Source organism: Vollenhovia emeryi, unplaced genomic scaffold (genome assembly GCF_000949405.1).
Source record: "Vollenhovia emeryi isolate VEMERY1.0 unplaced genomic scaffold, V.emery_V1.0 DF939122.1, whole genome shotgun sequence".
Taxonomy (NCBI): Eukaryota; Metazoa; Arthropoda; class Insecta; order Hymenoptera; family Formicidae; genus Vollenhovia; species Vollenhovia emeryi.
Genome location: NW_011967244.1, coordinates 3,081,047 through 3,108,193, shown reverse-complemented (window position 1 = coordinate 3,108,193; position 27,147 = coordinate 3,081,047). Strand labels below are relative to the sequence as shown.

Genomic DNA, 27,147 nt, shown 5'->3' with positions numbered 1-27,147 from the left:
TTACCATTATAGTTAAAATTATATATAAAGACAATTTGATGTGTTCTACAGAAGACGTAATAATTCATTATTGTGTCATGTTCGTGATATAAATCGTTAAAACGCATCTCGTACGAAACAATACCGCACGATGCGCATATTTCGCGTATAAATAAATAAACACCGTTTACTCTGGGAAGAGATAAATAATGCTCGCTATACGATAAATGCTCGCAATACCGGGATAAAAACTGAAATGCATTTCTCCAATTGCGACATAGCAAAAAGTCTAATAAATCGTATTATTGTTGTTTGCGTAACGTTTGAAACATTTATATGCTATAAAAGTTTCGTAGCTGTTAGCATATTTTTCAAATAGTACGCGAATTATCTATCTTTCAGTTTTTGAAATAATTAATTAAATACAACGAACAACGAAATACAATTTAAAATATATTCTCCCATTTTTAATTTTGTGGCAAAAAATTATCTTAAATATTAATCTTTTATTTGCAATATGAAAAATGATTTTCAGCTTTTAAGGGATATACTTCATAAAATTAAGTAAGTATTTATAATTTACAATCATTCATTATAATTGACTAATAATTTGCCAGAAATATTGTGTTTCTTATTTGTGAACGTTCTCTTGATTCTCCAATGTTCTCCAATTTATAATTACAATTTATGTAATATATGCAATACAAAATGTCATATGATTTGCCTTATTAAACTTGCAATTTTATCCAAAATTAATACGTTACTGCTGTATGGGAAAGTACATATATTTTATAAATACTGAACGCGAAAGAGATGGAGCTGTTATGTCGATAAATTGATTTAACTTAAATGCAAGCTGTTTTCGCGAGATACGTTGACACAATGCTGCGTTAATACAACATAACGCCACTTTTAGGATAGGGATGCAAAGCGCTTTGACAGAGTGATGAAGCTTTCCGTATAGAGGAATATACATTCGCAGGGTATATAATGGAGCTGCATCGCTCCGGGGAATCTCGTTAAACGCGCGAGAAAATAATGGAATTGCTCTTTTTATATAAATTCTACCGCGCGCTAAAGGTACCTCACGTCGCTTGAAAAGGGATACGAAAAAAGTACCGTTGGCGTGCATCGATGTAAAACGAACGGCCGGGTGTCTGCCCAATTCGACAATGGTCAGTACAATTATTGTTTCTTCCGCGTCACTCACAAACGTGCGATCGTACACGCCACTTTCCACTTATCGCGCGACTCGTATTTATATGTACTCGAATCTCTCGTATTATTATCCGTGTATTAAGCAACGTCTTAAAACTGACAATGAAATCAACTTTTAACTTAAATTGCCTCAGCTTTGTTTTAGAAAAAAATTCCCTACGATATTACAAAATGCACCCGAGGAAAGATAAATAGAATGTTTAGATGATTGATGATACGTAACGGTGTGTTAGCCACACTGTTGCTCGGCGAAACAGATGCGATTAATTCTATCCGATTCTATAGAATTCCCACAGGGTGACAGAGTGTAGTCGAGTACGCTTTGCGGACTCCAAATTCCGAGGATTTTCCCGCGCGCGGGTTTATTTTCCGTGCAGTCCGGTCCACATCGCTCGAGCGCAATGCCTTTCAATTCGGAGAGAATTCTGCGAATTTGGTCGACTAGTCCATGGAAAGTACTTAAGTTTCCATATTTAATTTAAAATCAATGTACTTCATATTATTTAATTGTTAAGATAATATTAAAAATTACACAATTGTGTAGATTACAATTTCCCATTCGATATTCTCGAAGAGAAAATTAAATAATCATTGAGCAATTGGCAAAAAAGTGTACACAAGTATTGATATATCATACACAGTTAAAGTTTGAATATTATTATGGAACTATTATTAAATTATTATTAAATATAAAATATAATAATATTGTTTTAAATTATTGAATAATACGTTATATTTTATCTACGAATTAATGATCGTATCGTAGACCATCAAAATATTAATTTCTCGAACAAACGATTCAGTACGTCGTTCATAAATTTAATCCGATAAGAGATAAATGGAATGTCAAACTTTGTAAAGTTCTAATTCTGCGAAAACACAATACTTTTCAATCCCTACGAACGGAGCACAGTTGAGAGTTCCACGCGTACGATCCATTTATCAATTAGAAAAGGCCGTTTCTCAATATTTAATCGCCCTTAACAAGGCTGCGAATTTCTACCCTAAATTTCGCCATCCGTCGAACATAAATTACTGACGAACTTCAAGATAAATTTAATTAACCTTAAGCAGGTGGCGAACAAGGGATTAGATTGACGAGCAGGGACCTTTGAACCCCTTTGCTAGAAAATCGGGAGATCGGGGAATATAATGATTGATCGAGGCAGCCTGAAAGTTTTTACGCAGCCATTTCGACGCATTACAAGATTGATTCGCTTGTCTTAAGACAAGGCTGAGAAGACTTTTCGCAAAAAGGAAGCTGCAACCGTGAAAGAAGGCGCACTGTAAAACGAACTGTGAAAAATATAGAGTAGAATCACAACATAACTCTCGTATATAATAGAGTATCAAATTCTGTTCGTGATTTATCGCTTTATAAAATTTTTGCTGCAATTTATCACAGTATCGCTTAGTTCATAAACGTAAGTGTGAAAAAACACATCTTTTAAGTTTAAAAGTTTCACGTGATGCATTGTCTTATTTCTTCTTCTTTCGGAAAGACTATTTGTTAAAGAATTCACATTCTCCAAAATATACGTAAAGACCGCGTAGCGTCAAAGAAAATTTCCTCCTAGTGCTTCTGTTAATTTTTACACATGCGATTTTTGTACGTAAATGTACATATGATAAATGTATACAAAAAAAACAGTGTCAAGCTTAACAAAATAATTTTACAAACTCTTGGTAGACACAACGAACGAATAGGCAAACATTGCAATTATACGAGCATCAATACACGAGCGAGTTGTTACGAGAATATCTCTGGTAAAACGACATGAGAAAAATCAAATAGGCGACGCTCTAATTAGCGAGCTCGTTACTGTCGGTCACAATTGATTGAATCAGAATTGATCAGTTCACTCGACCGACTCCCGTCGCGAACCGCGTTATATAGAACTGGTCTATCACTTCCTCCGGCTTTCAGTTAAAGTAACTTAAGCGATAGTAAATCGTTCTCACTCAAGAAACGCCGCAGGAAAAGCCGGCTCGGAAAGTACATGGGAAAAAGGGAAAAAAAACAGCATCTTGGTAAAGGGCACGGTCGAGCGTAAGCTATTGAACGTATAAAAACAAGTCCTAGTAGAATAATGACTTTACACAATAATTGAATTGATTATTTTAAGAGGATCGAGGCGCCCGATATTGCAGCGTACCAATGAAGCGTAACGCAATATTTCCTTTTCTCTTAAGAAATTGAATGTTTTAATAAATTTAGCGATCAATAACAAATTGCAGCGCTAAAAGAAACAAAATCTGCATCAATAAAGATTTGACAAAAGTCTTTCTACGTGACAGACCTTTATTGCGTCAACATTTCGTCCAGAGACGATATATAGAGACTATAAGATTTGTCTGCTAAAATTTCACGTCGGTCTCGGAAAGATACGATTCGTAATAGACGTGTCATGATCCCTACGGCATTCTAAATCGTATTTCTGTTACTGGCCGTTAGTCACGCTCGTCTAACTATTACGTCCGACCAAAGGGAGATTACGAGAAACGACGAGAGTCGCCTTGTCTGATACGAGTGGTACTCGCGTGAGCAAATCTCTTGTTCCACTATTCGCAGCTTGGCCCTTTAATGCGGCTTAAGTTACATGGATATTTGCATTTACACGCTGGCCTTCACTCGCTTCCCCTCCGTAGTCAAATAAGCCATCGCAAAATTACAGCTGACATTACAAGAGAAAACACGTGGACCGCATTGATACATGTATTAGATAAAGTGACATAAATGCAACCGCCCGATACTTATTTACTTACCACTAATTGTCAAAAAGTCTCGACGTTTTTCCGCTAAAAACTGCACGAGCAATCCTTCTCGTACAACAAAATTTATTAAATTAATCGCTATGTTAAATCTCGTAACGCCACGTTTTACTCAGGGTGCGTTTATAATTTAGTACCGACTTTATATTACAGAGATATAAAGTTGGAACAGATTATATACATTTTATTTTGTAGAGCAGTTTGAATGCTTCATTGTAACATCAAACGTTCGTTACTGTTTACTCAAAATCAACTGCCGATACGTCACAAGGTCACCGCGCCTTTGTCTCGAACAATCGACGGCGGTCGCGCGCGCTATCATTCTCTCCGCGACGTTCGAGCAGGAGAGTCACAGTGCCAGCCGCTCCGCGTGTCGCAACATTATTATCGTTCAAAATACGACTATTCTTTATTAACAATTACTGTAGCATACGATTAGCTATCTTTTACGCTCTGTGACTTACAAGTTTATCGAGATGACGATTACTCATTGAAATATTCTCTGCATTTTACTCGATTTAGAAGTCGGAACGATACGGGATAAGCTTTATTACCGCTATTAAATTATTATTTCGTCACACACTTCGAGCACCAATTAGTTTTTTAACAATACTTGATTTTGATATCTCACATCGCTTTAAACTGTTCGCCGCTTTAAACACGATTCGATTATAATTACCATCTCCGGATTGAGAATACGTAGTAACGAACGACTAATTCACGTACGAAAATCTTTGTGTGATACATCGATCGTTTCTTGATAAGTATTGTTTTGTGTATATTGTGAGATTGAACGTTACATACGATGAGTAACAACGGAAATGTACAATTAATTTTACGTGTACGTACATTTTCGTTCGATATACGCACTGAAAAAAATTTCTGGTTGAATATGGACGAATCAGATAATTCCTTTAGGATTTACCAGAATTCCTGTAATCCTACAGAAATTCTGGTAAATCTGCGAGTAAACCTTCTTCTTTAAACAAATATACGTGAGATATTTAATACACGATAATAATCCATTTATCGGGAATAATTCGAAACGCGAGTATAAAATATTATATTACAAAATATTAAATATTTCGTGAAGTGGCAACGAGTGGCTAATATGTGCGCGAATATACTTGCCGGTCCTTTCGCGAGTGTTGTGTTTGTGTGAACGAAAAAGACTATCAGTACGAGGAGACCTAGGAGACATTCAACGATAGTGGAACAAAGCTGCTGCTGCTGCTGTGCTGCTGCTGCATCGTATTTAGTGAGTTTTAATTTATCTTTTAATTCAATGTAAAGTAACGGATTTGTAAATATGACAAACACGTGTAATATCTAATAGATTCACTGCCTTGAAATGAATATGTTGTGAAATTAACGCAAATGTTTAACTCCGAAACACACGTATAATACGTTGACTCGTATTATTCAACGTTAGTTTGCATTGAAATTATATTTTCCAATTTCTAATGTGTCATATCTTTAATCTAATTTCGGTAGCGCGAAACTTACGACAGCCGACTTGTAGTGTCTGATCGTTATATTGTTGGCAATGTAATAACACTAGATGTGCGTTATGTATATGTCGAAATTAAAATTCATAAAGGCTTATATGGGGAATACATGAAAAATTCATCCCGTCAGCAATGCTGAAATGCGAAAGGCCTGTTCGTTTCGGATCTCATGCCAGCTCTCGCTGAGCGTCATCAATCATACTGAATTTTTAGTATTACTACAACTGCAATAGCTGACTGAAGTTTATAAACATATCTATAATTTATATATATATTTATATATGTAAAATAATTTAACACTCGTGTCACATCGACATTACAATTCAGAGTGTTTGTTTCTTATGTTAAATGATGACACAAATCGAATAATATGGCATATAACATGTTCCGCAACAGTCGTATAATACTTGAATTTTTATGTGTTCTGGAAGTTAATTCGAGTCGAAAATCATAGGTCATTTCTGAGCTACATAAACGATAAAAATGATCTCGCGCGAAATCGCATAGGATTCGCATCTACCTAGTATACCGATTTATTGTGCATTATCGATTTTTACAGTATAGGTGGTATTGATTTTCATTACTCAGCGAATTTGGTCCAATTTCTTATATGTAGAGATTGCCAATAGCAAATTTTACCTATTGCCTGCAAACTATTTAATATAATAGATAGCTTTTAGCGAAAATTTGAATTGATTAACTATATTTAATATGTTATCGTTGACCAACCTTAAACGTTTGGAACTATTGTGATCTATTGTACGATATTTTAAGATTCGGTTTGATTAATTTTCCGAAAACGTTAAACACTGTTAAACGATGATTGCGCGTATATAGCATTCCATATACGTACGTGTGTTATGCAATTGCAAATCAATTCGTAGCAAAGAAAAGTTTTATGTTACACAGCGATTAGTGCGTATAGCTCAGATATTAAAAATATATATGCTTTTATTTTTTGCCACAAAACTTCGGTAATTTAAGCATAATTTAAAAAATATAGGGACATTCGTGACAATTGGAAATTTAAGAAAAAAGGATAAAGATAATACAACGTAGAATAATCAAATCTTTTTTTAAAGATCATTTGATGTATGATTAAATTCGGTAATTCAGTACTTGTTTAGGACAATTGTTTACGTATAATGTTAGAAAGTATAATCGAAAATGATGTTACATAATAGCTTCATACGAAACGTGAGGCTATTCCACTATTTCATCTATGCGTCTATCTTCGTTTATGCGGCCGATTTCCTCTATTTCCCAGTGTAATGTCAATGTCGGATATATCTCTATCTCGACGGCAGATAGACAGTTTTACGTGAAGCAATACTCGTCCTTCCGTTTATGGACACTGTCTATGATCGCGATACACGCTATTCACTTGTCATAAATTAAAGAAATTTGCAAAATGGGAATCGTAATTTTAACAGAAACTGTGTCAATATCAAACAAAAAATATTATTTCACTAATCGCTTATAGTTTTTGGCGACAATCTGAAGTGAAATATCTCTTCCCAAGTTATTTCTCGTTTAATCCATTAATTATCGTTTCAATCGCGTCGCGATAAATCCTGACAAATTGTTTTTAACGACGCGTTCGTTTCCGGTGCTCAGCTGTAAACGACGCGAAGCAAGTAGAATCAGTTAGGACCGGCGAGACATAGACGATGCATCTTGGAGTACAAGAACCGTTTTCAGAAGTCACGATATGTTCGAAAAGAATAGTCGATGCTCTGCGACACAATGGCAAATATCTCACGGATCCCGGAAGCAATGCGGTCGACGGATACGGAGCGACATTTCTTCCCCGGGATGTGGCGAGTATAAATTGGACAAGTAGACAACGCTACGAACTTACCCCAGGAAATTTATAGAATTATAAGAAGACCCCTAGAATTTCTAGAAACCAGCCGTAGAGAGATAAATAGAGAAAAATAGGCAGATAGATACAGGCAAATAGAGGAAAGAGAGAGCGTGGTAGAGTAAAATAGATAGTCCAGTAGTACCTATATTTTCAAATTCTATGTATATTAATATTATTCTCAGAACACCAACATTCACAGATTGCAAAATAGAAAAATATATTTCTTTTTATACGAATATATCGAAATATATATAGATTACGTGAGCTCCTTTCCGTACTGTCGTTAGTCCGCAATAATAAAACTTGTACAACGTATACGGTGGTTCTGGAATTATTAATATCAAGAATAGCTATGTGTCTGTAAAGTATATTCGGTTATCATTAAGCTGGAGCGAAGAAAGATGGGGAGAAAGAGCGGAGGCGCGGCAGGCCAGCAAACGCCTGACGCCCCCGTGTTTCGCTTTATTAAGCTCCCCTTTCCACCAATTAATACGGAAGAAATGGTACGGAAGAGTGTCCTTCTTTCCAAGCGCCGAGCTTGATAAAGAGGAGCTCGTGACGCTCGCGTAACAAATCGTCGAAGCGATGGCGCCGCGACGAAGGAAGCGCTTTTGTTTCTACGACGCGCGTAACGGCAGTGCGTAAAATAGAAAGATGGAATAGGAAAAATCGCATGGTCAGCAGCGGGTCCGCTGCCGGCATTCGCAAAAGGTGGACAGACGCGTGTGTACCACTCGATAAGACCAATTCCAGAGATTGGTCTGCGAAATATACCGTTATATCGTTTTAAAACAATGAGAGATGCACCGGGGTGTAGAGCTAAGGAGGGCGCGCGTCTGTAAAAGTCAGAATATCGAAAGTAGCGATTCGTCCTTAAGTCGATTGTGTTAATAATTATTCTTAAGTTATCGCAACGATAATTCCTACGCGTATATCATAAAACTTACATAAATTTGAATTAATTTAATTCACTTTACGATTGTTACGACGAACGCACTTGCCTTCAAAGCATCTAATTAAGACTTCGTTTCGCCTTGTTTGCATTTTATGTCGTGCGTTTCCTTCAACTCACACTTACGAAGCTCTTAATTAAAACCGACGTATAACGGCTCCCTTTACGTCACTTGTAATAAAATTTCGATAAAACTGAGAAAGACTGAGCTAAATGCGGCAAAAAATAGCTTGCCTGCAGAAACACGGCGTTCCATTAACTATTCCATTATTAATTCGACAACGAGCGCGCGGAGCGATTGTTCCGAATGATTACAGATTTTGCATCAAACGCGCCAAGCAAATGTGAAAGTTTCGCTGCAATTTATCTTTGCCGCATCTTTACTTTCGTCTTTTTGCCAACTATTTTACGCGAAGCAAGTTTTTCCTCGGGGAACGATAATGCCTCCGCGTTTCGTGACTGGAGGAAATTTCGCGGTTAACACGGAGGTATCAGCGTCGATGGAAGAACTCTCGCAATAAATCTTGTGGCGGGAAGAAAAAACGGTGGCACGTAGCGACGTCCTAATTCTATTCATGCGCTATTTCCACGGCTACCTCACGGAAGGGAAAGGCCGGACGCCTTGGCACCTGGACTAGTGCTCTTAACCCGTTAAGTCAAAGTTATTTTTCAAGGGGCTTACTTTGATAATGGCGTGATGGCAGATGCTATCTATGAGATTCTTTCTGATCATCTATGAGATGATGCAGTAGGGGGTGAAGAAAGGAGAACGCGATAAAATGTTCGTAGAACGTTTTTCTCGGGTAAAATTATTCCTCGGAAAGTTCAGGTAAAATTTAATACGCGTGCGTGCGGACGATTAATATTGCATTGAAGGACAATTAAATTAAATAACTGTATATGAATGTATTCGTACAGCCTTTTGGCATCGTCACGACTTTCTTAACTTTCGCAAATGTAGTAACAATTAACGTAGTAACCAAATATGTTCTGTTATTAAGATGAAAGTACAGTGCATATTTTCACGAAAACTCAGTATGGCAGTTTCCAACAATGTACTTGCCGTTGTCTTCAGTTGCAATTAAGAGTGTCAACATTTGGTTATTTCTGCTTGAACTTACAATTTCGCGTGTGCATCTGTCCGTGTGTTGATTTTCGCCGAATGAACGAAACAACGCGGAACTTCGTCGTTACATGACGCACTACATCTCAATCTCTCTTGAGCGATGCGAATGCAAATGGAATTTCATCTTTAGAGCTTGAGTAAGAACGCTCCCACGCCCTCGTTAGGTTTCGCTACATTGAAATTGTATTATCGGGCAATTTTATGCGACTTTTCCGATCTAATTCAAATGTCGATGGTGCATCTTTGATATTTATTTACACCGTAAACGTAGCATTTTGCAAAAAAAATATTCATGATAAAGAACAATTTACGTACCGTATAAAATAAGATATTTTTATTTTCGTTGGCGACGAATAATTAAAATAATTTTAACAAATCTAACAATTTTCTAAAACTTACGATAGATGAAATTAGATAATATGATACGAACAGGGCTCGTCGAGAAGAACAGGATGAGAATAGCTGTCTATTGATCATCTATTTAATTATTCATTAATTCCTTTTAATTCTTAAATTGAAATACAACGCATACGTTAGTCTCCAAGATTCTACCACTAAGAAATGCAATTAATTATACAATACATGTATAATAATTTGTATTTCGATGTATGTGAAATTTTGTAAGAAATAACAGAAGTTATTGCCTGTCAGAGACCGCACATTTTTTACTTACTAATTAATAACCTTTAAATTTTCAATTTAAAAGTTAAATGTATGCAACGTTATTACTGTCCGCTATTACCGCTGAAACAATATGCTTTTGTTCATGTCTTGCTCCTCACGTAAGTTTATTCTGCATATTTTCATTGCATTATATCACGACATCTAAAATTCATTCTGGCAGGACAACGGAAGCACAATGCGTCCGTTATCCTCGGGCATTGCCCATTCCCTTGAATGAAACACGATAAACAATTTTCCGTCCGACAGTTTCAATAATGGATAAGCAATAGCGACCGCGTTATCGAAAGACATACGTGGAGTGTTTTTCATCTGCAGCTTGCGTTCACTTTATTCACGCGTGTCTCACGAGTACTAACCTTTCCTGTTAACCCGGAAATGCACGCGTGCGACATTCACGAGTGTGTATACACAGCTTGCGGGTAACTCGCAGAAGTATTCGCGACGACAAAGCGCGTTTATGAATGAATCGTCGTGAAAACGACTGTCAACCACAGAATTATCAGGCCCTCGAGGCGATTTGCGCGACAACGAGGGGATGCTGCGGGATATGATGTATGGCGAACGAGACAATCAGATAAGCATACCTTTCCATATAAAAAGAAAGGGGGGGATCGATTACGCGGTACAACGTGGAAAGCTATCCATTTGTCGATTTCTTTGTCGTTTTTATTTCAATCTTTTCGCAGATCACGCAACCGCTAGATATTGTGTCATCATTAACACACTTTACAAAAATAGGATCTAATTACTGTTGAAACGGTGAGCTATGGATTATTGAATAATACAGATTGACACTGGAAATCTATTTTACTTAGTCCAAAATAAGATAGTTTACTGTACTCGACGAGAATTATTCTTTTACAATATTTAGTTAGAGTTAACTTAATTGCACGTATTTATATTAAGCAACCACAAAAGAATTGCTACTCAAAATGACTCTACTCTCCTCCGCCCTATATATCCTTGTAGATAAAATTTAAAAGGGCATTTGACATATCAGAGCTTATAAATCTTCTGAAATTTTCCTTTTAATTTTTTGCTGTATAAATTATTGTTAGAAGAGAGTAAATACTGCGTGATATGAGCTTACAACTCGCAACATACCCTTCATACAGAGAATCACAATATTTTTTTCAATTAAAATTTTGATGGAACGTGGTATTCCTGATGTTTTATCAGGCAAATTGCTATTTGTTGTAAATGTTGCGTAGCACATGCGGGTACCGTCTGATATCATGTTCGCGTGTATCCATTTAAATTGCAGCAGATATCTCTTAACACTTGAAAGCATTTGAAAGAATTCTCGGCCCGCTGACCCACTTCTAAACGCGCGTGGTCGATATTGCTAAGTCTAATCTTCGCGCCTTCGTATCGGTAGATTACACTTTCAAGATCTCTGAATTACTTAGTATTTTTATGTAAATCGTCCCTCTGTATTCATTTTACGTTCCTTAGTACCTTTTATGTAAAACGTCAAACGTAAAATTTATATAAAATTACACACGCTATCTTCTTATAGATTAACGATTTTTAATTAATCTATTATTTTTTACTAGTTCTCTCTCTCTCTTCTCTATTAAATATTAATATACAAGTTTTAAATAACAACTCTGGAAACTAAAATTTATCTATTTGCTTGTAATTCGAAAATTTTTTTGTCACTATATTCGCGTGATGAAACGTTCGAATTCATTAAATTTTTTATTTTTTAATTTGTATCAAATTTTATGTTAACTATCTCATTAAGTGGACCTTCTAGATATTTTTATTAATGATCTCAGCTTTTCTTTAAAACGAGATTAATCAAATAATATATAATTGTAAGAAAGTAGCTTTTTTATCGCATAAATAATATTGCATTTTTAAATCTTAACAAAGCTGATATTTTTGGAACGTCTCTTCTTGAGCTCTGAAAGTTTTGAACTTCGTAGAACATATAATCCTCTATATGAAAAGGAAAAAGTCGACATTTACATGCGCGGGCGGGGTTTTATAGAGTGCACGTCGTCTCACTGTATCTACCTACCTACATTTGCAAGAAATGAAATCACTGATGAAATAGAGAGCGAAACGACGCGAGAATATTGCGGCGCGTGCGAGTAGCGGGCCGTTGAAAAGTATCCGGCTCGGATTTGACGTCGCCGGAAAAGAGCTGACGAGCATGGACCGTCTCTCATATTGTTCTCAAAATTTATGAAGGACACAAACTCTCTTACATCCAACTGTCGACTCTCGTCTGATCCTCTCGATTCACAGTTTAAGCGTCTCATACATCCTACTGTGCGAAAGAATTTTTATAAACCGGCCGACCACGACACGACGAGAGAAATGTCCCTTCGCGAATGAAAAGTAATATCGATGTAAGACGAACGTAAAAGATCTCCGTACGGCAATTTTCGTTTGTGGGGTTTGTCGGGGATCCGATGGCACGTAGTATTTCTTTGTAAGCCGTGTGATCGCTTTGTACTTGGACCCTCTATTCTAAATGTCCGCTTGGTATGTGGAAAACGCCTCGAATCTCGAGTCGTGTTAGATAACATGTGCGCCGCAAAATGTGGATGCTCCTAATGAACCTTTATAGGATTCTTAATGAACTTATAATATATGTATACAGTATTATTAGAGAAATTGCATGTACATACAGCTGGATTTTATTTTCAAAGGCACCCTCTAAATAAATTTGCCTTCACGAAGATGCGGTTAGAATCTCTAAAAGCTTTTCAATTTCTGGTTATTTTAGGGTTTCGAGTAAAATCAAACTTAATCAAAAGTCTCCTACAAGTCCTGAGTAATATAATATAAATGAAAACAACGGAGAAAATTTATAATTTCGTCATACTAATCAATTATATATAATACATTAATTAAAGTTTGGAAAATAACTGAAAATTAATTAGAGAAAAGAAGTTTATAGTCTTTTCTTTTTATTATCGTTTTCCCTGACTTTGATTATCGGCTTTTCTATCCATCGTTGGCTATGTTTATTATATAAATATGAATAAATACCGTGAAATATTGTCGATGTGCGAAATTATCAATGACAAAGTATATCTCAAGTACTTTAATTACTACTTAGGTACATGCGATACAGGATAAATTGGGCAATTCGAGTGATGTATGTCACGCTAATGCGCTTATCCGCAGCGAGCATTACGGAGGCAAGTAACTAACGGCGAGTCGTTTCCTGCATTCCGCGAAACGAGAAATAATTTCACGCTTGGCAATGACCGAGTATTCATCTGCAGACAGTGCGATATTCTGAAGCTCAAATGACGGGCTCAGAAACTCTTGTAACTATCTGCAGCTAAGTGCTTCACCATCATTCAACCCCTTTGTTTGATGTTGCCGGAATATCGTGTCATCAGTTCGCCGTAGATTACTTATTAACTTGTCTACCGTGATGTCGAAGTTGGACAGCGTGACGAAAGAGAGATTCTATGAGCTTTTTGCTCATTATTAAACTCAAGTTTAATTAAATCGTGAAGAAATAATGACTGGAAAACACTGTCAATTAAGTTCCTCACAAAAACGGTTTCTCTTTAATTAGCACGTCATTTTCCACGTTTCAGATATCGCTCAGATATCTGTTTCGCGTTATTTCTTGATATTTTTTTAAAGTTTTAATTAAACTCAAATAGTTTTAATTAAATCTAGGAAAGTGTACTGAAAAGAGAAGAGCACGTTGTTAAATATTTTTAAAAAACATTCCTGTCTTGATTGGCATAATATTTTACGATTCTGTATCAAATGCCTCTTTAATATTACGCGTAATTACTTGCTTTTTTATCGTTACGTTATTATAACCAACTACCGGCCAGAGAGAGAGAGAGAGAGAGAGAGAGAGAGAGAGAGAGAGAGAGAGAGAGAGAGAGAGAGAGAGAGAGAGTAGCGAGCTCGTTTGTACTGAATAAATTAATTACGGTCAAGTGAACGGCTACTCAGGCGAGAACATTTTCGATATTCTTGCGCCTGACCGAATCACCACTTCCTCAGCCATTTGTTTATTGCTTTTTTTTGTCGTTAGAATTTATTCGCGAGTAAACGTCGCTTCGTTTAACGCGCGCGTCGGCTCAATGGATCACCGGCATTTTCCGTGTGGAACGAGAAAACTGAGTAGGTTCGCTTGACATACGTGTGCATAAAGTGTATACCTCCCGTATATCCATTCGGCCATAGTTGCTTTGACGAATTTGCCATTGATTTTTCAAAACTTCTCGCGCGTTGTGCCACCTTTCGACTCTTTCATATCAATAAATATGCCAATGCTTACACTGAATGCTAGATCGCAGATCTAATAAGATTTACTCGTGAAGGAAGATTTTTTTTTCTTTCCCTCCGTCGACATTCGGATTTAGCCGTAATTGAGAAAAATGCATGATTCTCCGTCTTGCATCTAGTGTGGTAAGAAACTCGATTTTATCAAGATGTGAGGAGCATAAAAACACATTACGTTCTTTATCGTATTAATCTGCTTTATCAGGCAGGATATCACGTGTTATAAAATGACAAATAATTGCGACAAGATAACAATGGTACCATTACTTCGATAATGTAGTTTATTAAAATATAAAAATAAAGTTAGAAAACTGTCGATGTGGGGCATGAAAGTTTCTCGTCAGCAAGGAGCACAAAGCTTCTTTTTGTACCTAAAATGCGACGCGATCGCTCTCTTGATGCAATTAGTTCTTCAGCATCCTGAAAGAGTATCTGAGCGAAGAGAAACAGAAAGCAAGCAGAAAGACTCGAATCATTGAAAGAACATGATATTACCTAATTGTAAATGTAGCTTGCAACGGTGTAATAAAGAAAGTCGTACGAATCTATTTGAAAAAAAAAAGAAATAAACTCGTAAATATATATCAAATTTTCAACAAACTTGCTAAACGCAATTTCCTGTAAATGTCTGCAAATTCTGTGTGTAAGAGAGACAGAGATTTTTCTTTTTAAAAATAATATTATGATTTGACCGTCTGTTTCGGCCACTAAGTTATGCAAATTTCTTGAAAAACATGTTTCGACTTTCTCGGATGTTTGTCTTGTTCGTGCGTACACCGAGATAAAAACTTGGGAAATTAATGTAACATTAAATCTTCAATTTACAATTAAATTTGTAAGAGTTGGATTAAGGAGAAAAAAGAAACAAAGAAAAGTGGATATTCGTATAGATAAATTTCAACATTTGGTATGCGCAGCAGGAAACACGTTTTATTTTTAAGCCGTGTCCGCTTTAATCTTCAGATATTAGGATTTAGGAGAGTCCATCGTTACTTTTAGCCAGGTATCCGGAACAAACCAAAACTCGTGCTAACAGGCTGCCATTGATATATTCTACTTCACAATCGCGTTGGAAACTAATTAGTACCTCATTTGTTAAAGCCGCGAGACCGTAATCTATCCTTTTTGCACCTGAACTTCTCGCCGTATTTGCGGGCGTATGTATTATATATGTATACATATGTATATATGTATGTGTGTGTGTGTGCTTTCAATTTTGTATGTGAGAGAAAGAGAAAGACAGAGGGGGGGAAAAAGAGGTGGAGAAGGTGTGGGAGGATGGGAAAGAGAGGAACATAGCTCTCATTTGTCAAGCCGGTACAATTAAACGCTCCGTCGAAAGCCGACGATTCCCATAACGCCTTTCTTCCTTACGGGCACAACGCGTCGCTCCTAATTAACGCTTGTCAAACAAAATTCCGGTCGGCGGAAATTCGCGATACGCATGCAAGGTTTTTCACGCCCGTTGTGATTTACGGGTGATGCATTTCATCGTACACAACGCGCAACGACCGTGATCGAATTGCACTGCGCAATCTGCGAATAAGCGTAGAGAAAGGCCTTAACTTCGTTATCGTTTAATCTCCATTTTTATTTCCTTCCTTTATTGAACAATTACAACTCGTTCCATCTCACGGAAGAGAGAAAAAAGAAAAGCAGCGAGGGACTTCTTTGCATATATAAAATTTCAAACATTTTAGATAATTACGAATAGATCTCTTCAATTAGATTATAATTCTGCAATTTAAAAACTTGATTCTCACTTACAATTCTCGAAGTAAAACGAGAGAAATATGCAAAATTTGTTAAAACACTCAATTTGACATTACTTATTGCGACCACGCAGCTGTGTCATAGAAATGTAATAAAATGGAGGTTTGACGTCAATATAGAACGATTCGTAAAATTCCCTTTTTTTTGCTGCAAACGGTCGCATTCTGTTTCCCGCTTGTCAGCGGTTGATAGGACAAATTAAATATTGACAGTCGCCAAAATGCAACGGTAGAGATTCTGGCGCATTCAGTCGGTTCTAATTAAGACCTGTCTAGTAATCGTTTTGTTGACAAAAACCGATTGTTGGTAGTTGCGTCTGCTTTCAATTAAAATCGCCACGAGTGCTTCATTTACAAAGTAATTATTCGCACATGCCTAATTTGTTGACCAATTTGTCGCGTTTGCGTTCGAGCGAGATTAAAAAGTAATTGTTCCTTTATTTACACGATTGCGATTATGCTGAGAAATGCATTTAACATGCACTGATTTTTATGTTGAAAAGTAATTTATATTTAAATAAGTAAAGAATTAATTATTGTATAAAGAAAATGTAATCACATTCTCCTGTAAAAAAAATATGAAACTGTATGTAAATTATTACAATTTATACGATAATTTAGAAAAATCTCATATGGGAAAATATCTCTCTTTCTCTCTCTTTCTCTCTATCTTCGTCATCGAGCCACGTGCATTTCAAAAATGGTGATTCTTTCTTGGTCCAATCTACATAAAACGGGTGTTGTAAATTCGAAACAGTCAGTCGGAACGATCTGTTCCTTTCTAGCCAGTTTTCTCTCCCTCGCATAAAGCTTTATGCATCGATAAGTCAAGTCGTACATTTTGCACGATAAAATACAAAGTCGCTTCGTTCGTGACTTGCACACCGTCGAACTAAACCTACGATAAGCGCGATTCCCCCCTTTTCTGAACTGATCGAATTTCCGAAACGTTTCTATCACTACTCTTAGCTTATGGCTCCATTAGGTCGCCGGAACGTAGGCAGGAAATCACACGCGGTGCTGTAGGAATCGAATTTCGGAGACCCATTGAAACCTTCGTACACACTTACTTGATATAATCGATGACACGAACAAGTTCGTTTCTCCCGCAGAAAGAGCTCATCGCAGCTCCCATTATCTCAAGTAAGCGCAAAAAGTGCGATTAGCTCCTAGGAATTTTGTTCAGAGGTAAGATTGTTCTCTCGGTGTTCAATGCATTCTAGTCAACGTCGTTCTGCCGATATAATTAGAAAATAATTTAAGCTCTCGGTTTTTATATTTAACTCGGGGAGGACGGAGGAAGGGAAGGAGGGAAAGGGCGAAAGAGAGAGAGAGGAGAGGAGAAGAGAATTACATTGAGTACTCAATCTCTCTCTAATTCGATTTCGCTCCATTCCGTGTTTGTCACATATCCGAATTAATCGCAACACAATTTAGCTAGAATTAATATCGATTCCAGCAACTCCAGTTACAACGTGCGAATATTCGACAATTAATAAAACACTAATTATCCTCCACCGAATCAGTGACAATAATATAGTGTCTAATAAACAGTAATGCGTTAGCAAAAGTGTAGTCGCAGCCATACATGTGTATGCACACATACGCGTGTTTCATCGTCAAATTCTCGGTAAGGGACGCACGATGGAGCGAGCAGAACGTGGAAAATCCTAGGAACGAAGTAACAACGGAGTCACGTACCTTTTAAACGATCCTCCAATTACTTTTACGGAAACTTCGAAGCCTCGGCTTGTAGTTTCGATCGAGTTTATTCGAGTGAGATAGGCTTGTACCGTAGAGGATGTTCTTGAGACGTTTGGCGTAACTTTATCGTATCATAGTGACGAGAAAATATCATTTAAACATAAATCTGCACACGTTATCTCTTTTTCCCCAAGTTACGATTTATTAGAGTTGCACATCTCTTATCATTATGTAACATCCGATGAGTAACATTTCGTTATTAAAATATTATGTAATATTTTAATTCCAGTGACTCGGATGTTACATATTTGTATTCTTTTATTAGTATAATTAGTGAAAAACATAGTAACGCTTATAAGTCACTTTTAAGAACATCCCACAATATGGTAGCATTGTCAGTGGAAACGCGTTACTTCTTTCGTAATGTAAGTAGAGTGCGTGTCGTATGGATCGAGTACGTATAAAATTATGCGACGCACATGGTAATATGTGTCGAGTAATTTGTAAGATATGTCACTTGTTATTACAATACATATTTATTTATTCCACCTGTCATTTGATTTGCGACTTATCAGTTGATGGAAAATAACATCATTCGTGGCAAATTCAAATCTCATTTCGAGTCCGTAAATCCAATCAATGCGTGCGTGTGTAGATATTTTGCTTTTAAATGCCTATATGTGTAAACCTAACGACACAACACTAGCTTAACTTTTGTAACAATGAGACAAATATGATAATTATGGACGCGGAGTTACTCGTGAAGAGATTTTAACAAAAATGATGACGGAATAATGACTGTCGATAGCGCACGCTGAAGTATAATAACCGCGGCTCATAACTACGATATAATGTAGAGGAAGCGCCGATCTGGATGCGAGAGTTCACAAAGTGCGCGAAAGAATGACAGGCTTCGCGGCTCCATAAAATATTCATAGGATTCCGCGTTGGAAAATTGGCATGTGAGGGATACATAGGTGACAGAGGGCCGTGTTTGTATTCTGTTCCAATCGTGGCTAATATTCTGCAGCGAGAACCATGCATAATGCATGTTGGACACATGTGAGCTAGTGAGTACTTTGAAATAAATAGATGACCGTGCGATTTAATACGAGAGTAAGCTCGTGTTTCAATTGTGGTTTTCGGGTAAACAGAAGGTCCTTTCATTAACCGAGCTTTGTCGTCGAAAATATTTCTCGAATATGACGTGGATACTTTTCAATTTTCTGAAAAGATTTCAAGAGTTGTAACAATTTTGAATGTTTCTCGTTTCGCAGAGAGATAACAAGTAAAATGTCGAGAAACACCTGTAAATTGGTGTAAAATGTGCAAAACCAATGCATGTAAAATGACAAATAAGATATATTTTTGAGATTAGATCTCCCGATAGATAAATTCTCACAACGAGAGACGGGGAGAAATGTTGTGCGAATAAATAAAGCTCCCAAGCAGTCGGTACTTGAGTTGATCGAATAAATCCATTTTATTGATCATATGAAGCATACACGCGAAAGGCAAAATCTATCTGCGTTCGACTGGATTTACAGATGTGAGATTCGGATTTGCTACGAACGGTTACATGTAATCCTCCGCCGACTGATAAATCGCGGACTAGACGTCAGATGGAAAATTGCCCGCGATAAGCAACGACAGGATTAAAGAGGCTCGGAATAAAAATGTTGTAAGCAAAAAATTTGACCTTTTGAGGAGAGAGGAGTTGGTCGCTTTAATCGATAAAAACGCTAAACACGCTGTCATTATTAATAAAGTTTTAGGTGTTTCATCGAATAAACTTGTTCAGAAGAAATTCTAACGCGCCTTTATTAATACCGTAAGCGACGAAAACCCGCCGCTAAAGAATTATTTTAAAATCTGTTGCGAGATAAACAAATAAGGATATATTTCTGCCACGAGCTAATCTAAGCCGACGTAGTCGCCGATAAAAGCACAGTCTATATATTCCGTGAGATTTACCGCTCACATATTTATAACTGCTTCTTTCCAGCATCGATTTAATGAAATTCCCGCGTTGCACAATCGGTGCAGCGCCGCGATCGATAGCACCGTTCTAAGCGTGCTATGAAATATAACGATTTGACGTGACGGCGTGCGTTGCCTTCTCTCGTAACTACAATATGCAAAAATCTCCACAGTTAATTTGACTTGGAAATATCGCACGTCAACCTTAAAATTGTTGCTTTCGATCCTACATCGCAAATAGTTTGCGCCCTCGAACGAGCGCAGGAGATCTAGTCCAAACAACGGGTATTTTCAGACGGGTATCCAAACAGAGCTGATCCGTGAAATCTCTGCCGCTAGGATTATATCGACAAAGGATCGACACGGCTACATTTATTACAGCTCGTCTACAAAACAAACTTCAAATTTCAACGAGAATTCAAATCGATCGTTGTATTGAGTAGAATATGTAAACTTATATACAGCTGCGTTTAGACGAACTATTTATATCTGCTCGATTTCAAAGACGTTTCTATTTCTCGAGCTGTGTAATTAAGTGCAACGATTCATTGTCTACAATTATTCGGCGAGATACAAGAAAATAATCGCACAACAAAGTGCAATCGTTTACAAAGAGCCGGGCTTTCTTTTATTTATCTCAATTGCGAAACTTTTATCTCAAACACAAACCTATATGTATTCCATGTATCGCTTTGAGTAAAATGTTGACGAGAGAATCATGCGCGGCTCAAAGGATGAAGATACTGCTTTGCCAGCTTGTTCGTGCTTTATAGCCCGTCAACTTGTGCGTTATCTGCACACGAGCCTGCCGGCAATGCGTTTGTAACGTATTCGTAAACCCCGAAGACCGCCGTAATTACGCGCGCCACGTCGGAGGAGAGTGATCGGTGCAGCTGCATACCGCGTCTATACATACGTAATTCCGGAACACGCGCGCCGAATGGCATAAGCCGCACAGCGAAGCCGCAAACCGCGAAAATATGTCAGTATCGATAATGAGCTTACGTCCTGCCTATGCCGCGGCTCAACATAATTTCCCAAATTCGATGGATAGTGGGCTGACACCGGAGCAATATTACCTAATAGACCGGCGACTGACATCCGTCAACGCTCGAAGGGGATCATAGTCTAGTTAACGCCGTCGTGGCTTAACTACCTCGATTTGCATCTGTCCGTTTGACTTAACAATTTGCGCCGTGCTGGCGATAAGACAAAGTTAATTGATACTTCTCGATCTGTTGGGACTATACAGAACTTCGTTTTATTAATTAAACTTAGGTTGTCTCCCGGGAACAGGCGAGATGAGAAAATTGAATATAAGTAAAAAAAAAAATTACCGTTTTAATCTATCTTTCGCCTGACTTAATTAATCTTAAAATATTCTAGAACTTGGACATTTTATATCATCGCGGATAATTACGTTGTCAGTGTCAAATTGTGTGACGCGTCAATATTCCATTCTGCGTGAAGAGATTAAAACAGGGGAAGCGGTCTCTCGCGTTTCTCATCTAAAGAAAATATCTTATTTAAATTTAAATGTATCTCGATAACTAGAACATGATCAGTCGGGGTAATGTAACTTTTAATACAATTCCGAATACATTTTTTTGATCCCAACACCTCGCGGTTACTTTATTTACTCGAACGTGTCCCAGGGAGTACTGTTAACCTAACCACGAAGTTTGCCTCGAATAAATACAGGGGAAGGAATATTAGAAAAGTTGCGACCGTTTATAATGTCGCCGATTTAAGTATTCCCTCGTCTCGGCACCGTTCCATCGCCTTCGTAATTACGCGCGACAGTCTTTTTTCTTGGATTTTTTTTTTATAAAGTCCTACATTTCACAAGAACGTCGCGGCCGCGTATGCTGATGAAGTTTTTAAGAGGATAATGTTCGGTGGATACGCCGTGAAGAGTCTACTTGAAGGAGGGAACTCTCAAAAGATTTAGCGAAATTAAATCCACGGCGTAGAGGTGTGCAAATACTCTCCCTGCATTATAATAGCGATCGAGCAAAATGAAAACTTTAAGCAGCACGCGCTCGCTCGAACGATCGGAAAATCTATTCTGAACAAAATAGCTGCTCGCCAGCTTAACAGTGTTGCTTCGTATAGAAGATATACGAGCAATTTAAATATAATTTTAAACATGTTTGCATTGGAAGTGCAAGCTTAAATCCATGATATTCTAGCACGAATATTTCCGTAATATTATCTGATTACCGGCCAACAATTTATTTAAATTACTGTTTTTGTGAAATTATTTTTATTGAAAAAATTTATATGAATTAAAAGATTAGTGCATGATATATTTTTTTCCCCGATGAAGACAATATATATCTTTTAAAGGATAATATGTATATTAATTGTTTGACGTAGATAATGGAGAATGTATGAATACTTGTGACTCGTAATTTAATCTTTTAGCAATCATAATGTAAAAGTGTAAAAAACATTTTCTTTAAAAATATATCTTTGTAGAGAAGGAGAGGCAGGGGAGGAGAGAAAGGAAGTTTCAACAAAGATCTCGCGAAACCTGATCCGTAGCAGATTTTTCCAAATAAATATCTCTCTTCTTATGAAAATAATGGAACATTAATACAAACAGAAACGAGAAGTATGGAGGGAAAGACAGAAGATCACGTTGACTTTGCACGTGGATTTTCTTACTTTCTTCTTAATCATCCTTAATATTGAAGTGCTAACGAGTAAGTTTATGTTGCTATTTTTCTTTCAGATCAATTTCTTACTAGCTTTTTGTAGAACTTCGATAAGAGAAAAAAACCAAAAAGCGAACTGAACTTTATTACATTTTCTTCCCATCAATTGATCGAGCGTATTTGATAACACTCCAATAATTTCAATTTTATTTCTCGCAATCGTTATTGCGTAAAGGATTTGACAAGACACCGAACACTTGCAAAATTCAACGCTGACAGTATTTTATTGCGTGGCATTTTATTACGTCGAAACAAACGTATCCGATAATCGATCTTATTGCAAGCTGAATCGAGTTTCAATGACGCGTGTCACTGTAATTTGATTTCTCGAGAGAAAGAAAAAAGGTTGTTAAGGTTAATTGAAATTAATCTCATTTCAGAGTAGTAAACGCTACATCATTTATCTTCTTATGCGTTTCATCACAAAACTCATTAAAACATCAAATGTCCTAAATGTCGATTCTATAAAATTGGATTATTACAGTGACACAATATAAATAAAAATGAAACGTGTAAACAAAGTTAAAACAGAATTGTTAATAAATATATAAAAACGAGACCAAATATCAATTGAATCCTTTCATAAATAAAAATATGAGTTTAATAAAATACGTTCAATATATTACAATTCAATATAATGCAAATATGATGTATACTTCAATAATATTTTTTTTATCTTCCTGATTTATTAGATGCTTTATTCGAAGAGAAAATAATTCTAAAATTATCGACCTTATGTCTTGTATCTGATTCAAAATAATGTCAAATAATAAATAATAACTAATAATAAAGGAATAATTAAAAAGAACAATTAAAGATTTATAAAATATATTAAACTATTAATATTTTTCAAATGGAATGCTAGAAAGTTAAAAGTTTTATTTTATTTTTTGCGTGGTTTTAATTAAATTAATATTATAAAGTTGTCTACATAACAAAAATCTTTTTTTGGGACTTTATATTTCTACTTTCCTTCTATGTCGAAGAAAAAGAAGAAAAGATAAATAAAACCCATAAACCTCCCGCCTCGGTTGCCTTTCCTGTACGGCAGCTGCGTCCCTGATTCGGGAAAACTTTCGGATATCACAATACATTACGCTTCAGTACCACCGGAGGGTTATTATTTGTTACGAAGAGAAAAAAGGGGCATTAGTAGTATCAAGGGAGACGTGATGTGATTAGGCGAATCGTCCATCCGACGTCTGTTTGTACGCGAGCGGCGAATTAACGACTTCAATTTTGTCGGCCGTGCCCGGGAGAGCCGTGCGGGAATTTTCGGGCATTATTATGTAAATCGTTTTGCTGATGCCAGCAGAAATCGGTTAACAGCCGTGAAGGTAGGGTCTAATAATTAGATTTTCAACACACGTAGAACGTCGCGCGATATTACAAAATCATTAATGAAATTTATTATTTCGTCATCTGCAGATAAATACGCGGTCGTAATATAATAACCGCAAAGCGAAACGTACGAACGCGAAAGATAATTTCGCTGCAGGTAATCGCGAAATATTGCCTTCGTACTCTAGATATGACGTTTCAAGAGCCAAGATAAATTAAAATAGTGATATTTAACATAGTAAAATTAAACATGGATAAATTTAACGCGTAGAGAATTTTACGAGACGAAACTTACCGAATATTAAACGCGTCTCTATATAACTTGCTGTGTGTGTGTGGGTACAGATTTTCCGGCAAAATATTTTATCGTTTACCCAAAATTTTCGTGAATTGTGAAACATACGTGCTCTGCGATATTTAAAATATTAAATTAGCTCTCATGTGTTAATTAAGTATAACGCAATTTAGGACGTGTCTATTAAATGTTTCTCCCACAACGTACTCTTCGGCAAAGCAGAAGGATTCGTTACATTATACGAGATTCGCATTTTCTTTTTCTAAGTGTATTATTATGGCATTCATATGATAGTGTATCTGTATCTTATATCTCATATCTCTTGCCAGAGGTTTGCAGTGGCTTGTATAAAATATCCCGAGTTTCCCAAAATAGTATCTATTTCTAAAAATGAGTGCAAAACGAATACGAGTTCTACAAGGTTTTTCTCCCCCATTTCACCGACAAGATAGTGCTTGAACAAATCCGCGTCGTGGGTAACTGAGAAAGTCTCCCGTTGAGCTCTTTTCCATTCCTATCTCGCGGGAGAATCGTCTAAAAGATGTTACTGTTCCCGCGGCAACCATCCAACAATAACGAAACTTTCATCTTGCGGAAAATAATAATACAGGGATAAATTTGCGTTGGTGTAATGCAGTAATTAAATATAGTAAATCAAACAAAATGGATTCTATTGTAAATTGCTGTAGCACTGATTAATAAGATTCGCATATTCGCAATTAGTCAATACAGATTTATAAACCGCTGATGTAAGTTGTAGGAATTTTTTAAAACGTGGTACATGGCGCGCGGCAACTCCCGATAGATTAACATTTCCAGAAGTGCGGATTGAAAATACGCCAGCATTGTTGATATATGTTGAATACGCTTCGTGCAGTCGGAATTCTCGACGGATAATGCGTATACGAATGCGGGAGAATTCCGAGAAACACTAATGACGTGAATAATTATCCTAATAGCTCAGGGATGCTGCAGATTCCAGTTTCTCTCAACACTTAAGATAGCCGGATTGCGCAACTCATCCCTCTCGGTCCGCCAGATTTTAATTAGTTCGAAAAAGGCTCAACCAAGCGTGATTCACGCGGGAGATTGATAAATATATACATATATGCATGTATACAATCGCCTGTGCGATGCAAAAATCCTGATTACATTGATTTTAACATCCCATTAATTTGATATTGTTTTCTGTTACAGAATCGATATTCAGAAGCCAATACAGACATTTTTGACTCTGTACGCGGGACATTAGTGAAAAGGAAACGCAAAAGCCACTGAAGTATATTGCAAGTATATAATTGTTCGTTCGAAGCCCTACTTTATATTTGTAATTCTACTGCTGCAATTTATATCGGAACGTTCATTTGTATCGTAAACTTGGCACATCTTCTCTTATTGGCTATTTTTAAAAAACCCGAGTCTTTTGCAACCCTCATTATATCTGCTATCCATTTAGAATTGACGATGCAAATACACTTTTTGCAAAATGTATCTTATACGTTACTTTGATTTCAACTTTATTCTCAGTAGTGCAAAAATAACGCCGACTTATTAAAAGCAGAATCGCGACGCCGACAAAAAGTAACGATTGAAATAAAAGGGAAGAATCACGAGGATCGAGATCGCAATATAAATATTCTTCGCGCTATGCAAAATCTTGGGTTCAGGAACACGCGGTATCCGTTCATTAAGCGAGAGTCAGGCGTAAGTGATTCGTACAATTGTTCATCGCGCGATCTATACGTTAAGTTTTTCGCGTGACAAGCTTCGGATCAAAATTGCACGTGGTTGCCGCGATAACGTTTCACCGTGACGCTTAATAAGCTTAACGATTAAGATCTTATTTCATAAAACAGAGCCAGCTGTCGTCGACACCGGCGTGTTTAGCGACGTCTTAATCCCCTGGAGACCCCCGCGGAGGCAGTGGAAGGATAAAAAGACGGCCGCCGGCAGCCACCTGTGACTTCTGCCGGAAGGGCACGGAAAGGTCTTCCTGATAGTGGGAAAGGGAGAAGGGAATGAAGTGAGACAGAAGGCGAAGGGGTATCCGAGGATAAATCGCGCAGAAGCGAGGTACGCGCTCTTTTCTTCCCCTTTCATAATCCCTTCGCGGACGTAGGATACAAGGTGAATTACGACCACGCCGAGTCGCCGTGGACAGCGACGACACACTTTTTCATCTTGCGCGGCTTGTAAATACCACCGCGCTGGCCGACAAAATTTCATTACGCGCCCCATCCGCCCTGCGTCCGGCCCACGCATAGGATTAAACAAAATTAACTCGCACTTCCCCACATAAATTTCCATCGAAGGAGAAACTTTGCATTTATAGAAGTTGAATGAATCGGACGGACTTGAAAGGAAGGGAAGCCGGTGAAACGATATTGTCGCGTCTCGCTTTCGCGATAAAAATTAATATTTAAATGAAAAATATTTTTTAATACAATTGGTTCATGAAAAAAATATGATAACCTTCAAGTGGAGGATAAAATATTTTCAAATATGATTAATTTCCATGAAAATTTTCTTGGACAAAATCGAAAGCACACGCAGTCCGCGTTTAGTTCGTTGTACGTTAATGCATTTAAATGTAAAACCACGTGTTTAAATTGTTCGATTTCATTAATTATCTTTTAATAACTGTTTGAACATATAAAATATAATAACTTAGACGCAAATCCATGCAAATTTTCATTAAAAATAGGTTTCCATGTATCTTCCATTACTCTAAATCTCTAATGATGAATGCTGCAGTAATATCATTATAAATTAATGTGTAACATGTAAATGTAAAATACACATATCTGAATATAATTAATCTCTGCGATATCTGCACAACTTTCCCTACAAGGAAAGATAAGCATGTGGTTTGCGTAAATTGGAATTAATATGAAATTGGAATATCGTTGTTTATCAATGCTGTCACTTATAATAAATTTAAATATATTTATACA

General features: G+C 36.9%; 1 protein-coding gene across 3 annotated transcripts in view; it reads left to right on the top strand.

Annotated features, from left to right (window-relative positions):
- The window catches only part of LOC105569989 (GTP-binding protein Di-Ras2), a 76,851-nt gene that overhangs the window by 41,084 nt on the left and 8,620 nt on the right, over positions 1–27,147 (top strand). Inside the window, exons 3-4 of one of the 3 annotated variants that reach the window (XM_012026887.1) lie at positions 25,391–25,479; positions 26,050–26,266. The gene's annotated coding sequence lies outside the window, so the exon portion shown is untranslated. Of the gene's footprint in view, positions 1–25,390; positions 25,494–26,049; positions 26,267–27,147 lie in introns of all 3 variants that reach the window. The other 2 variants (XM_012026889.1, XM_012026888.1) reach the window with 2 other exon arrangements.